The 14823-nt window shown below is 52.2% G+C and overlaps 15 non-coding genes across 15 annotated transcripts; all 15 read right to left on the reverse strand.

Moving 5' to 3' along the window:
- Positions 1-266: 266 nt before the first annotated feature.
- On the reverse strand, positions 267-337 carry Trnag-gcc (transfer RNA glycine (anticodon GCC)). The gene has a single exon. It is a non-coding gene; the product is annotated as a tRNA-Gly (tRNA).
- An 879-nt stretch (positions 338-1216) lies between these two features.
- Trnai-aau (transfer RNA isoleucine (anticodon AAU)) lies at positions 1217-1290 on the reverse strand. Its single transcript has one exon. It is a non-coding gene; the product is annotated as a tRNA-Ile (tRNA).
- Positions 1291-1488: 198 nt separating this feature from the next.
- Trnae-uuc (transfer RNA glutamic acid (anticodon UUC)) lies at positions 1489-1560 on the reverse strand. Its single transcript has one exon. It is a non-coding gene; the product is annotated as a tRNA-Glu (tRNA).
- Positions 1561-1865: 305 nt separating this feature from the next.
- On the reverse strand, positions 1866-1938 carry Trnam-cau (transfer RNA methionine (anticodon CAU)). The gene has a single exon. It is a non-coding gene; the product is annotated as a tRNA-Met (tRNA).
- Positions 1939-2317: 379 nt separating this feature from the next.
- Trnag-gcc (transfer RNA glycine (anticodon GCC)) lies at positions 2318-2388 on the reverse strand. Its single transcript has one exon. It is a non-coding gene; the product is annotated as a tRNA-Gly (tRNA).
- Positions 2389-3267: 879 nt separating this feature from the next.
- Trnai-aau (transfer RNA isoleucine (anticodon AAU)) lies at positions 3268-3341 on the reverse strand. The gene has a single exon. It is a non-coding gene; the product is annotated as a tRNA-Ile (tRNA).
- A 198-nt stretch (positions 3342-3539) lies between these two features.
- Positions 3540-3611, reverse strand: Trnae-uuc (transfer RNA glutamic acid (anticodon UUC)). Its single transcript has one exon. It is a non-coding gene; the product is annotated as a tRNA-Glu (tRNA).
- A 305-nt stretch (positions 3612-3916) lies between these two features.
- Positions 3917-3989, reverse strand: Trnam-cau (transfer RNA methionine (anticodon CAU)). Its single transcript has one exon. It is a non-coding gene; the product is annotated as a tRNA-Met (tRNA).
- Positions 3990-4369: 380 nt separating this feature from the next.
- Trnag-gcc (transfer RNA glycine (anticodon GCC)) lies at positions 4370-4440 on the reverse strand. Its single transcript has one exon. It is a non-coding gene; the product is annotated as a tRNA-Gly (tRNA).
- Positions 4441-5319: 879 nt separating this feature from the next.
- Positions 5320-5393, reverse strand: Trnai-aau (transfer RNA isoleucine (anticodon AAU)). Its single transcript has one exon. It is a non-coding gene; the product is annotated as a tRNA-Ile (tRNA).
- A 198-nt stretch (positions 5394-5591) lies between these two features.
- On the reverse strand, positions 5592-5663 carry Trnae-uuc (transfer RNA glutamic acid (anticodon UUC)). The gene has a single exon. It is a non-coding gene; the product is annotated as a tRNA-Glu (tRNA).
- Positions 5664-5968: 305 nt separating this feature from the next.
- Trnam-cau (transfer RNA methionine (anticodon CAU)) lies at positions 5969-6041 on the reverse strand. Its single transcript has one exon. It is a non-coding gene; the product is annotated as a tRNA-Met (tRNA).
- A 6841-nt stretch (positions 6042-12882) lies between these two features.
- Positions 12883-12956, reverse strand: Trnai-aau (transfer RNA isoleucine (anticodon AAU)). The gene has a single exon. It is a non-coding gene; the product is annotated as a tRNA-Ile (tRNA).
- Positions 12957-13154: 198 nt separating this feature from the next.
- Positions 13155-13226, reverse strand: Trnae-uuc (transfer RNA glutamic acid (anticodon UUC)). Its single transcript has one exon. It is a non-coding gene; the product is annotated as a tRNA-Glu (tRNA).
- A 305-nt stretch (positions 13227-13531) lies between these two features.
- On the reverse strand, positions 13532-13604 carry Trnam-cau (transfer RNA methionine (anticodon CAU)). The gene has a single exon. It is a non-coding gene; the product is annotated as a tRNA-Met (tRNA).
- Positions 13605-14823: the final 1219 nt, after the last annotated feature.

The following is a 14823-nucleotide window of genomic DNA, read 5'->3' on the forward strand; positions in this document are numbered from 1 at the left end:
GTTGATTGCGGTGTTGCTGCAGCTGTTGCAACGATAGGCAGCACTCCTTGTCGTTAAAGTTCAGTGCCTCGGAGGCACCGGGACACAGCAACTTGTGAGGCCAGGCCGACGCTAGTCTGTAGAACATGATGCGAGCGTCCTAGTGGGGACCCGCGAGTGCTGCGTTCTCGGTTCTTCTCAAGGGAATCCAGCTATACATTCTTGTGGATCGTGCATCTCAAGCGCGCAAGCCACGCGGCAGCATTATCGCGGGAAAAGCAAAATGATGCATCGGCCGGGAATCGAACCCGGGCCGCCCGCGTGGCAGGCGAGCATTCTACCACTGAACCACCGATGCTCGGGCCAGCGGTAACTTCACGCTGCTTCCCGAGCAGATGTCTCAAGGGAAAGTGGGACTGCCGTCAAGCGCCGTAGCATTCTGTGGAGAAGGTGCTGCAGACGCTGAATCCTGCACTGCACTGCTTAAAAATGCCGCCAGAACGCGGTCCTCTGCGTACTCTTGCGTCGCCGGCGCCGACTCTTGCCAAAGGATGCGAAATGTGCGCGGATACGCTGTCCGAATGCGTCTGGATGTGCTCCCCTAGCCTGCCTCGAAATGCGCCTGCCGGGTACGATCACCTTCGGCCGCTGCCGACAGGCGGGAAGCCGACACAGCGCGGAGGCGGGGCGCTCGCTTGTGCGGTGGTGGTGTAATGGTCAGCATAGTTGCCTTCCAAGCGCCAGCCCTTAGTGTGTCTCGACTTGTCTCGACTTTGCTCAGCTGACGCGAGAGCTGACGCTCTCAAATCGGCCTATATCAAAACGACAAGCACGAGAAACGACTGAGAGAGGCAAGGAGAGGCGAGGCGATGGACACACAGCACGCCCCCTTCATTTCACGGTGGCGTTTCCCTGACCGAATCAGTCAAAGGAGAAACAAAAATAGGAAGTAAAACTGCCAATAGTGCCCTGTGTTCCCATGCGCTCACCCGCCCAAGTACTGACCAGGGCCAAAGTTGTTACGCATCGGCAATCGGACATTTTCTTTCATTTTCTCTTTATCGGTTGAGAACCAGTGTATTCAAGATATTATGGCCATTGCCGAGTGAATGCTGTAGTGCTTCCCGACGAGTCGGGTTCGGATCCTCTGTCAACTTCCACGCAGGGTGATGATCTTTTGGTCATCACACTCGCCAGCTGAAATCGGCGCTGCCTTTTCGCAGTAGTAAAAGAGTAGTGGCCCGTGGGGGGATCGAACCCACGACCTTCGCGTTATTAGCACGACGCTCTAACCAATTGAGCTAACGGGCCTCGGCAGACGCAGTTGCTCAGCCCTACGCTGGAAACGGGTGGCATGAAGCCATACACCATTTCTATGGGCGTCGTGTGTCTGCTTCCCTAGTCTATATTCTGCTGACGGTCACGAAACAGTAGCTATATTGCGAGCAGGACGGGAAACGGCCGCTCGGACAGCTCAAACTTGTCACGATTCGTGTGGAAAAAATTCCGTTCCGGTACCGGGAATCGAACCCGGGCCTCCTGGGTGAAAGCCAGGTATCCTAGCCACTAGACCACACCGGATGTGGCCGTTTCATTCGACCGTTCGTACGGTCGCTTGTCGCATTTCGTGTTGAGGGCCGCGTCGGCGCCCCTCTCTCTTTGTGAGCATCTTTACACATACTGACTGGCAAGGCGCGCACCTCAAACGTCGCAGAGCAGTGCTTTTGGCTTCGTGCTCTGCTGGGAGAAGAGGAAAAGGGAAGCTGTAAGTAGCAATAACAGGAAGTAAACATTCTCCCGCTGAAGCGTTGAAACGTTGTGGATAACAAACAAGAAATACGTTGGCGCCCTAGCAACAGCACCAGCATCAGTCACAGAAAATTAAATGCCCCGGGTGAGGATCGAACTCACGACCTTAAGATTATGAGACTTGCGCGCTGCCTACTGCGCTACCGAGGCACGGGTGAACTGCTTGTAATGGAAACTGCCTAAAAACCGTACCCAATATTAGACGTAGAGACACTGTACTTCCTGGATAACGTGTTCTGTTGCTACACGTGCACTGCCGGCCAGTTGATTGCGGTGTTGCTGCAGCTGTTGCAACGATAGGCAGCACTCCTTGTCGTTAAAGTTCAGTGCCTCGGAGGCACCGGGACACAGCAACTTGTGAGGCCAGGCCGACGCTAGTCTGTAGAACATGATGCGAGCGTCCTAGTGGGGACCCGCGAGTGCTGCGTTCTCGGTTCTTCTCAACGGAATCCAGCTATACATTCTTGTGGATCGTGCATCTCAAGCGCGCAAGCCACGCGGCAGCATTATCGCGGGAAAAGCAAAATGATGCATCGGCCGGGAATCGAACCCGGGCCGCCCGCGTGGCAGGCGAGCATTCTACCACTGAACCACCGATGCTCGGGCCAGCGGTAACTTCACGCTGCTTCCCGAGCAGATGTCTCAAGGGAAAGTGGGACTGCCGTCAAGCGCCGTAGCATTCTGTGGAGAAGGTGCTGCAGACGCTGAATCCTGCACTGCACTGCTTAAAAATGCCGCCAGAACGCGGTCCTCTGCGTACTCTTGCGTCGCCGGCGCCGACTCTTGCCAAAGGATGCGAAATGTGCGCGGATACGCTGTCCGAATGCGTCTGGATGTGCTCCCCTAGCCTGCCTCGAAATGCGCCTGCCGGGTACGATCACCTTCGGCCGCTGCCGACAGGCGGGAAGCCGACACAGCGCGGAGGCGGGGCGCTCGCTTGTGCGGTGGTGGTGTAATGGTCAGCATAGTTGCCTTCCAAGCGCCAGCCCTTAGTGTGTCTCGACTTGTCTCGACTCTGCTCAGCTGACGCGAGAGCTGACGCTCTCAAATCGGCCTATATCAAAACGACAAGCACGAGAAACGACTGAGAGAGGCAAGGAGAGGCGAGGCGATGGACACACAGCACGCCCCCTTCATTTCACGGTGGCGTTTCCCTGACCGAATCAGTCAAAGGAGAAACAAAAATAGGAAGTAAAACTGCCAATAGTGCCCTGTGTTCCCATGCGCTCACCCGCCCAAGTACTGACCAGGGCCAAAGTTGTTACGCATCGGCAATCGGACATTTTCTTTCATTTTCTCTTTATCGGTTGAGAACCAGTGTATTCAAGATATTATGGCCATTGCCGAGTGAATGCTGTAGTGCTTCCCGACGAGTCGGGTTCGGATCCTCTGTCAACTTCCACGCAGGGTGATGATCTTTTGGTCATCACACTCGCCAGCTGAAATCGGCGCTGCCTTTTCGCAGTAGTAAAAGAGTAGTGGCCCGTGGGGGGATCGAACCCACGACCTTCGCGTTATTAGCACGACGCTCTAACCAACTGAGCTAACGGGCCTCAGCAGACGCAGTTGCTCAGCCCTACGCTGGAAACGGGTGGCATGAAGCCATACACCATTTCTATGGGCGTCGTGTGTCTGCTTCCCTAGTCTATATTCTGCTGACGGTCACGAAACAGTAGCTATATTGCGAGCAGGACGGGAAACGGCCGCTCGGACAGCTCAAACTTGTCACGATTCGTGTGGAAAAAATTCCGTTCCGGTACCGGGAATCGAACCCGGGCCTCCTGGGTGAAAGCCAGGTATCCTAGCCACTAGACCACACCGGATGTGGCCGTTTCATTCGACCGTTCGTACGGTCGCTTGTCGCATTTCGTGTCGAGGGCCGCGTCGGCGCCCCTCTCTCTTTGCGAGCATCTTTACACATACTGACTGGCAAGGCGCGCACCTCAAACGTCGCAGAGCAGTGCTTTTGGCTTCGTGCTCTGCTGGGAGAAGAGGAAAAGGGAAGCTGTAAGTAGCAATAACAGGAAGTAAACATTCTCCCGCTGAAGCGTTGAAACGTTGTGGATAACAAACAAGAAATACGTTGGCGCCCTAGCAACAGCACCAGCATCAGTCACAGAAAATTAAATGCCCCGGGTGAGGATCGAACTCACGACCTTAAGATTATGAGACTTGCGCGCTGCCTACTGCGCTACCGAGGCACGGGTGAACTGCTTGTCCTGGAAACTGCCTAAATACCGTACCCAATATTAGACGTAGAGACACTGTACTTCCTGGATAACGTGTTCTGTTGCTACACGTGCACTGCCGGCCCAGTTGATTGCGGTGTTGCTGCAGCTGTTGCAACGATAGGCAGCACTCCTTGTCGTTAAAGTTCAGTGCCTCGGAGGCACCGGGACACAGCAACTTGTGAGGCCAGGCCGACGCTAGTCTGTAGAACATGATGCGAGCGTCCTAGTGGGGACCCGCGAGTGCTGCGTTCTCGGTTCTTCTCAAGGGAATCCAGCTATACATTCTTGTGGATCGTGCATCTCAAGCGCGCAAGCCACGCGGCAGCATTATCGCGGGAAAAGCAAAATGATGCATCGGCCGGGAATCGATCCCGGGCCGCCCGCGTGGCAGGCGAGCATTCTACCACTGAACCACCGATGCTCGGGCCAGCGGTAACTTCACGCTGCTTCCCGAGCAGATGTCTCAAGGGAAAGTGGGACTGCCGTCAAGCGCCGTAGCATTCTGTGGAGAAGGTGCTGCAGACGCTGAATCCTGCACTGCACTGCTTAAAAATGCCGCCAGAACGCGGTCCTCTGCGTACTCTTGCGTCGCCGGCGCCGACTCTTGCCAAAGGATGCGAAATGTGCGCGGATACGCTGTCCGAATGCGTCTGGATGTGCTCCCCTAGCCTGCCTCGAAATGCGCCTGCCGGGTACGATCACCTTCGGCCGCTGCCGACAGGCGGGAAGCCGACACAGCGCGGAGGCGGGGCGCTCGCTTGTGCGGTGGTGGTGTAATGGTCAGCATAGTTGCCTTCCAAGCGCCAGCCCTTAGTGTGTCTCGACTTGTCTCGACTTTGCTCAGCTGACGCGAGAGCTGACGCTCTCAAATCGGCCTATATCAAAACGACAAGCACGAGAAACGACTGAGAGAGGCAAGGAGAGGCGAGGCGATGGACACACAGCACGCCCCCTTCATTTCACGGTGGCGTTTCCCTGACCGAATCAGTCAAAGGAGAAACAAAAATAGGAAGTAAAACTGCCAATAGTGCCCTGTGTTCCCATGCGCTCACCCGCCCAAGTACTGACCAGGGCCAAAGTTGTTACGCATCGGCAATCGGACATTTTCTTTCATTTTCTCTTTATCGGTTGAGAACCAGTGTATTCAAGATATTATGGCCATTGCCGAGTGAATGCTGTAGTGCTTCCCGACGAGTCGGGTTCGGATCCTCTGTCAACTTCCACGCAGGGTGATGATCTTTTGGTCATCACACTCGCCAGCTGAAATCGGCGCTGCCTTTTCGCAGTAGTAAAAGAGTAGTGGCCCGTGGGGGGATCGAACCCACGACCTTCGCGTTATTAGCACGACGCTCTAACCAACTGAGCTAACGGGCCTCGGCAGACGCAGTTGCTCAGCCCTACGCTGGAAACGGGTGGCATGAAGCCATACACCATATCTATGGGCGTCGTGTGTCTGCTTCCCTAGTCTATATTCTGCTGACGGTCACGAAACAGTAGCTATATTGCGAGCAGGACGGGAAACGGCCGCTCGGACAGCTCAAACTTGTCACGATTCGTGTGGAAAAAATTCCGTTCCGGTACCGGGAATCGAACCCGGGCCTCCTGGGTGAAAGCCAGGTATCCTAGCCACTAGACCACACCGGATGTGGCCGTTTCATTCGACCGTTCGTACGGTCGCTTGTCGCATTTCGTGTCGAGGGCCGCGTCGGCGCCCCTCTCTCTTTGCGAGCATCTTTACACATACTGACTGGCAAGGCGCGCACCTCAAACGTCGCAGAGCAGTGCTTTTGGCTTCGTGCTCTGCTGGGAGAAGAGGAAAAGGGAAGCTGTAAGTAGCAATAACAGGAAGTAAACATTCTCCCGCTGAAGCGTTGAAACGTTGTGGATAACAAACAAGAAATACGTTGGCGCCCTAGCAACAGCACCAGCATCAGTCACAGAAAATTAAATGCCCCGGGTGAGGATCGAACTCACGACCTTAAGATTATGAGACTTGCGCGCTGCCTACTGCGCTACCGAGGCACGGGTGAACTGCTTGTCCTGGAAACTGCCTAAATACCGTACCCAATATTAGACGTAGAGACACTGTACTTCCTGGATAACGTGTTCTGTTGCTACACGTGCACTGCCGGCCCAGTTGATTGCGGTGTTGCTGCAGCTGTTGCAACGATAGGCAGCACTCCTTGTCGTTAAAGTTCAGTGCCTCGGAGGCACCGGGACACAGCAACTTGTGAGGCCAGGCCGACGCTAGTCTGTAGAACATGATGCGAGCGTCCTAGTGGGGACCCGCGAGTGCTGCGTTCTCGGTTCTTCTCAAGGGAATCCAGCTATACATTCTTGTGGATCGTGCATCTCAAGCGCGCAAGCCACGCGGCAGCATTATCGCGGGAAAAGCAAAATGATGCATCGGCCGGGAATCGAACCCGGGCCGCCCGCGTGGCAGGCGAGCATTCTACCACTTTTTTTTTTTTTCTTTTTTTTCTTTTTTTTTTTGGGCCTCCCAACTCCCCTTATAGCCCTCCTTGCTCTCACCAAAATATGCCTTCATCGGCGAGCTTCAACGCTATCATATCGGTTGTGGTATACGCTCGTCGCCGACGGCTGCTCTCGTGGATCATATCGTGAAAATCAAACAAGAAATGAAAAGTCTTCCACAAACTCTAATCTTCCGTCCATCAATGAAATACACAATAAAAGACAATGGTCCTCTTCAAACAATGAAAATGGCAAAATAATAGATACATCCTAAAAGATGCCACAGACGACGAGTAACTAAAAGTCTTTCTTATACAAAAAACACACAATTAAGTTCCATGTCCATTCTCGGAGAAAAGGATGCGCGTGGAGAAGACAAATTAAAAACGCACTCCTAAGATCATAAGAAGAAGGTAGTAAATGGGAATTAAAATAATATTGTCACTTCCATGTGGAAAACGAAATGCACCACTGCCATAAGTAAAATAAAGTAAATAAAAGATAATCTTCTTCTTTAGCGCATAATTGTCTCACAGATCCATCAAAACCATCTGGTCAAATCCAAACAAAAATGATTGAAAAAAAAAACGAAAAATAAGAGATAGGCTCTTCAGTCTTAAATGGAGTTTGCAATGTATCAATTATTGAACATCTTCGCGTAACCATGTTTTAACGCCGCACACAGAAAATTGGCAAAAAGTTCGTTATAATGTTTCAGCCGCTGTACATGGGAATGTGCATCCCACAAGTATGCTAAATATGTGTATACGTCCTGGACTTGGCAATCCAGAATGGCGAAGACTGTGTGACCTAAGAGCCACACCATGGTATTGTGCTTCGCGCGAGGGAAGGGTTTAAACCCTGGCGCAAGAACATCATTGAGAGTCACGTGCGAGGGTGTCGTCCTGTTGATCAGAGCCACCATGACCCTACACAGTTCCCAGATGGCCGACACGAGGCGACATTGAAAGCGATGCTCCCGTGTGTCTGGAACGCCGCATGCACCACAGTTGGCAGACGGCAGCAGGCGGATGTCCGAGAGACGTTGGTTAGTGGCCACCGTATTGTTAACCAGTTTATACCACTGGGACCGAACGCCGGAGGGCAACACGGAGTGATGAATATTCAGCCACACTTGCCGCCAGTCGGTCGCGGGGAAACGAAGAGCGAGCTTGTGAGGGGGGGGCCTCCCCACCATTGCCGCATACAGTCGGCGAACATTCCTGTACCTGTCCAGCGCCGTTTCCAGGACGTAGCTCCGCTGCAGGTAGTAAGCTCTGACGTAGCCGAGTTGATACGGGATGCCCACCACGGACACCGGTGCGCTCTCGGAGGGCGGCCGGTAAGCGACGAGCATGGCCGCCGCCGTTCCATCCGGGCTGTCAGCTTGCAAGGTGGCCATGCGGTGCACCAGCAGCGCCGAACACTTCCTGGAAAAGTCGACGAGGCCGAGTCCTCCGAAGGTGGTGCCGAGGACGCACGTTGCCGCCCGAACCTTGAAGATTTCGTGGCGCCACAGGAGCCAGTAAGCGGCCTGCGAAAATGATCGGGCGAGTGGTCGTGGAACGTCCAGGAGTTGTGCCACGTACCACGCCTTGGAATACACGGCGCTGTTAATTAGGTCGACCTTCTGGAGGAGGGTGAGGCGTCGGCTGGCGTAAGTCTTACAAAGGCCTTTGACATGATTGAGCAGCCGGCGCCAGGTGCGCGTCCGCATCTGTTGGGGATTAGCAGTAACGTCAAGGCCCAAGATAATGTGGTGACGGGCTACGCGAAACCAAGTCTGATCGGGATCCACTTCACAATTTCCTAAAGGAATCATTACGGTCTTCCTTGGATTTATCAAGGCACCCGACGCACGTTCATACCTCCTCAGTAAGGGCCGGATGTGATGAAAATCGTCGTCGTCGCCGATAAAAACACCTACGTCATCAGCATAAGCGAGACATTTCACAGTGGCAAGATGAATATCCACGCCGCCTATCGTGCGGTCAAGCGCACGCAGCAGTGGGTCCAAAGCAATGACAAAAAGGTACATAGATAAGGGACAGCCCTGTCGCACCGACCTACGAAGAATTATAGGTGGTGTTCGCCATCCATTAATCGTCACCACCGAACTGGCTCCTGTCAGGAAATGGCGAATCACGCAAATGAAGCGGAGGCCAAAGCCCATTCTGTCCATAACATGCATCAAATAATCGTGGCTCATCCTGTCAAACGCGTTGGCAAAGTCCAGAGAAAGAACACCGGCTGAAAGCCGATGGACGGCCGAGTAAGCGATGATGTCACGATAGGTAGACGCTGCATTGAAAATGGTCCGCCTCTTAACGCCGCAGGATTGAAACGGGCAGATGACTTTGTCCATGACTGCCTGTAACTTCGCTGCAACACATCTGGCCGCCAACTTGTAATCAGCATTCAGCAGCGTAATTGGCCGCAGATCGGTGACACGACACGGACCCCGTTTTTTGGGGATAAGAACAATGTGCCCTTCGAGAAACTGACTCGGGATGACGAAGCCGCGAAGCACTTCGTTCACCAGTACCGTAAACTTGTCCCCTACAATATCCCAGAAAGTAATATAAAATTCTGTAGGAAGACCGTCGGGTCCAGGCGACTTGCCCGTTGCACTGGCTTTCAAGATCTGTAACACGTCCTGATTAGACACCTCTGCAACCAGCTCTTCACGGTCAGGTTCGGACATGCAGTCGACTAAGTCATGTAATAAAAGTCGCATGGCCTCTCCGTCCACGGTAGTATCGTGAAAGAGCGAAGTATAATAGTCGGAGATATGACGTACAATTTCGTGCCGCTGCGATAAGACAATCCCCGCATCAGTTTCTAGCGCATCAATATACTTTTTGCGAGCCTGTGTCTTCTCCCGGGCAAGATGATAGAGCGACGGCTCCTCGTCATCGATGTGGCATAACCGACGGCTCCGAACCGTTAAACCCCTCGACCTTTCCCGGTGCAGCCTCAGAATCTGGGTTTTAATTTTGCTCAGGCGGAGTCTAATATTTGCGTCCGGGCCAACAGGTGCATGGATAGCATCCTGTAAGCACTGCTGATAAAATGCCAACGTACGCCTGTGCCAGTAACTCGCTTCTCGACTATATAACTGCGCCGCCGTCCGCAAAATCGGTTTGGCATGCGCCACCCACCACTCGATGCAGGATCCGTAAGTGTGGAACTTTGCTAAACACTGCTGCCATGCTACACGTATCTCCGCACGGAGCCCTTCGGCACCCAGATGGCCGGTATTTAATTTCCAATATGCCGGAAGAGATTTCGTGTGACAGCACTGCAACCGCAAAACACACACGTAGCCACAGTGATCACTCATGGCGACAGGCAGTACTTCGACTGCGCATAAAGCGTCTGTGAGTTCCCGTGAAACGTAGATCCTATCAATTCTACTCGCCCCTCCAGTAGAAAAGTGCGTATACTGCGTCATAACGGGATGGTAGTGACGCCACGTATCACGCAAGTCCACTGCATTTAAAAGGGTAATCAGTTCAGCACATTTAGTGGGGGTGGGGTATTGGTCAGCAGAGGCAACAACACAATTAAAATCACCACCCAATATGATAGGGCGAGCCGTAGCCAAAAAGGGGCATATGTCCGTGGTAAAAAAACGAGCGCGTGTGCGTTTTTGATCAGTCCCCGAGGGCACATAGACGTTGACAAATTGAACTCCCTCAATCACACACGCTAAGACACGACCATTTGGGAGAAGTTGGATGTCCGTAGGTTCTAAAGACGACTTATATAAAATCGCAGTGCCACAATTATTATCACTATTCAGATTGTAAACAACATCATAGCCTGGGATATTGCTAAAAACGTCACTGGATACTTCTTGAAGAAGGGCAATACTAAAATTTCCATTAAACAAAACGTCTTGAAAAGCTGCGACCTTGTGCCCCGCTGAGATACCGGCAACGTTTAATGTCAAAACAGAAAACATACTCGTTGGTCGTGGGTGCGTTGACATTTTAAGCAGATGGACAATACAGAGCAAGAGGAAAAACACCAACGAAGTGATAAAATGCCGGACTTATACTTAAACGAACAGCAGCTGGCGTAAAAATGGAAAATTCAATAGGTCTTAAAACACTATAGTGGTTAGTAGCAATTCTACAAAAACGTGGCACGACAATACACTGGACGCAGTACAAGACACAGTAGTTTCCAGGTCAAGCGCAATGTAGGTGGACTCATGACAACGATGTGGGTCTTCGCACACGTCTACTGGCCCCCCTCGTCCTCCTGCTGCTGCCACCACGGGCTGTGACTGTCAGGTGGCGGGGGTGGTCGTGCGTCCCCCGACGGCTGGGTGGCTTCCGCCTGGCCGCCGCGCGATGTTACGGCCGGCTGTGACGGCACAGAATGTTTGCGCGGGCGCTGTGGTAACTGCTCACTGGCCTGTTCTAATTTACGCTTTGCAGCAGCAATGTCCTGTTCCTTCCCGGCACTGAGAAATTGTTTCAAGTGTGCAGTGTGTGCTCGAATCTTCTCCGTCCTGGCGGGGCTGCCATTACGGGAGGAACCCTGTGACATTGGCTCACTTTCACTGCCACTCTCCGTGGCTGGCGGATTCGCGAGGGCGGCCGGGTTCGGATCCCTGACCTGTTTACCCTTGCCCCGCTGGCGGCGTTGCTTTTTACTTTCCGCTGAAGGCGTTACAGTTTCGGCAGAAGTTGGCACCGGGACGGGCGGCGGGGGTAAAGAAGCGTCTGTTGCCTCCACCGATCCCGATTGAACGGCATCAGTGTTAACAGGGCGTACGTCCCGTTCGTCATCAACCCGGTCGGTCGGGGCAGGCGGGTCCTGGACAACATCCATTTCCTCCTGCCCGACAGTCGTGTTATTATGTTCCGCGACGGACCTGTCTTCGACAGAAGCAACGGCCGACGGTCGCACGGTCGGTCGGTCGGTCGGACCGGTAAAGGACGTTCCTGCTACAATCTCACTCATAAGGGGCACAAAGTTATCGCCACCACCCACAACATCTTGGCGCGGTAACTGAACAGGCCGCCGTCGAGGGCAATCACCCCTTAAATGTTCCGTGGAATGACATACGGCACATGTCGGCGGTTGCCCGATATATGAGATCTGTGCACGAACCCCACCGATTACAAAGTAGGAAGGAATATTTTGTTTCAGGTCCATCCGTACACTACGGACACCACTAGCAACTTTATAACGGTATGCACTAGACCATTTCTCCATCGTAATGTTCAGAACGTCACCAAACCGCGACAAAGCACGAGATAAAACTTGATCAGGGCATTCAGGTGGTACATTAAAAACACGGACAGTTCGAATTCCAAACCCTGACGCCACAATTTGCACATTACTAATACTACCATCGGCATGTTTAAAACGGCGACTGCCACCAAATTTAGCAACAAATTTTTCACACATGTCCCCAGACGTAAATTTCAAGAACAAGCAATACTGAACAAAGTCCAATTGAAAGGTGTCTACGATTTCTTCCGGTATCTTTAAGTCTTCGAATAACCATTCGTGTATTTCAAATGCGGTAGGGCGGACAGCACTTCTATCAAAGACACACTGAACGGTGTTAGCTCTCGAGAATGTCGACATTTTGTTACTTACAAATCTGTAAAGCAGCAATCACGAAGAACGAAGCGCCAAAGTCCCGGCGACGTAAACAAAGCCGCAACCGTCCCGCTGCTCCGCACGATGTGCACGGATACGCTGTCCGAATGCGTCTGGATGTGCTCCCCTAGCCTGCCTCGAAATGCGCCTGCCGGGTACGATCACCTTCGGCCGCTGCCGACAGGCGGGAAGCCGACACAGCGCGGAGGTGGGGCGCTCGCTTGTGCGGTGGTGGTGTAATGGTCAGCATAGTTGCCTTCCAAGCGCCAGCCCTTAGTGTGCCTCGACTTGTCTCGACTTTGCTCAGCTGACGCGAGAGCTGACGCTCTCAAATCGGCCTATATCAAAACGACAAGCACGAGAAACGACTGAGAGAGGCAAGGAGAGGCGAGGCGATGGACACACAGCACGCCCCCTTCATTTCACGGTGGCGTTTCCCTGACCGAATCAGTCAAAGGAGAAACAAAAATAGGAAGTAAAACTGCCAATAGTGCCCTGTGTTCCCATGCGCTCACCCGCCCAAGTACTGACCAGGGCCAAAGTTGTTACGCATCGGCAATCGGACATTTTCTTTCATTTTCTCTTTATCGGTTGAGAACCAGTGTATTCAAGATATTATGGCCATTGCCGAGTGAATGCTGTAGTGCTTCCCGACGAGTCGGGTTCGGATCCTCTGTCAACTTCCACGCAGGGTGATGATCTTTTGGTCATCACACTCGCCAGCTGAAATCGGCGCTGCCTTTTCGCAGTAGTAAAAGAGTAGTGGCCCGTGGGGGGATCGAACCCACGACCTTCGCGTTATTAGCACGACGCTCTAACCAACTGAGCTAACGGGCCTCGGCAGACGCAGTTGCTCAGCCCTACGCTGGAAACGGGTGGCATGAAGCCATACACCATTTCTATGGGCGTCGTGTGTCTGCTTCCCTAGTCTATATTCTGCTGACGGTCACGAAACAGTAGCTATATTGCGAGCAGGACGGGAAACGGCCGCTCGGACAGCTCAAACTTGTCACGATTCGTGTGGAAAAAATTCCGTTCCGGTACCGGGAATCGAACCCGGGCCTCCTGGGTGAAAGCCAGGTATCCTAGCCACTAGACCACACCGGATGTGGCCGTTTCATTCGACCGTTCGTACGGTCGCTTGTCGCATTTCGTGTCGAGGGCCGCGTCGGCGCCCCTCTCTCTTTGCGAGCATCTTTACACATACTGACTGGCAAGGCGCGCACCTCAAACGTCGCAGAGCAGTGCTTTTGGCTTCGTGCTCTGCTGGGAGAAGAGGAAAAGGGAAGCTGTAAGTAGCAATAACAGGAAGTAAACATTCTCCCGCTGAAGCGTTGAAACGTTGTGGATAACAAACAAGAAATACGTTGGCGCCCTAGCAACAGCACCAGCATCAGTCACAGAAAATTAAATGCCCCGGGTGAGGATCGAACTCACGACCTTAAGATTATGAGACTTACGCGCTGCCTACTGCGCTACCGAGGCACGGGTGAACTGCTTGTCCTGGAAACTGCCTAAATACCGTACCCAATATTAGACGTAGAGACACTGTACTTCCTGGATAACGTGTTCTGTTGCTACACGTGCACTGCCGGCCCAGTTGATTGCGGTGTTGCTGCAGCTGTTGCAACGATAGGCAGCACTCCTTGTCGTTAAAGTTCAGTGCCTCGGAGGCACCGGGACACAGCAACTTGTGAGGCCAGGCCGACGCTAGTCTGTAGAACATGATGCGAGCGTCCTAGTGGGGACCCGCGAGTGCTGCGTTCTCGGTTCTTCTCAAGGGAATCCAGCTATACATTCTTGTGGATCGTGCATCTCAAGCGCGCAAGCCACGCGGCAGCATTATCGCGGGAAAAGCAAAATGATGCATCGGCCGGGAATCGAACCCGGGCCGCCCGCGTGGCAGGCGAGCATTCTACCACTTTTTTTTTTTTCTTTTTTTTCTTTTTTTTTTTTTGGGCCTCCCAACTCCCCTTATAGCCCTCCTTGCTCTCACCAAAATATGCCTTCATCGGCGAGCTTCAACGCTATCATATCGGTTGTGGTATACGCTCGTCGCCGACGGCTGCTCTCGTGGATCATATCGTGAAAATCAAACAAGAAATGAAAAGTCTTCCACAAACTCTAATCTTCCGTCCATCAATGAAATACACAATAAAAGACAATGGTCCTCTTCAAACAATGAAAATGGCAAAATAATAGATACATCCTAAAAGATGCCACAGACGACGAGTAACTAAAAGTCTTTCTTATACAAAAAACACACAATTAAGTTCCATGTCCATTCTCGGAGAAAAGGATGCGCGTGGAGAAGACAAATTAAAAACGCACTCCTAAGATCATAAGAAGAAGGTAGTAAATGGGAATTAAAATAATATTGTCACTTCCATGTGGAAAACGAAATGCACCACTGCCATAAGTCAAATAAAGTAAATAAAAGATAATCTTCTTCTTTAGCGCATAATTGTCTCACAGATCCATCAAAACCATCTGGTCAAATCCAAACAAAAATGATTGAAAAAAAAAACGAAAAATAAGAGATAGGCTCTTCAGTCTTAAATGGAGTTTGCAATGTATCAATTATTGAACATCTTCGCGTAACCATGTTTTAACGCCGCACACAGAAAATTGGCAAAAAGTTCGTTATAATGTTTCAGCCGCTGTACATGGGAATGTGCATCCCACAAGTATGCTAAATATGTGT

Source organism: Schistocerca serialis, chromosome 2, assembly GCF_023864345.2.
Source record: "Schistocerca serialis cubense isolate TAMUIC-IGC-003099 chromosome 2, iqSchSeri2.2, whole genome shotgun sequence".
NCBI classification, from domain to species: Eukaryota; Metazoa; Arthropoda; class Insecta; order Orthoptera; family Acrididae; genus Schistocerca; species Schistocerca serialis.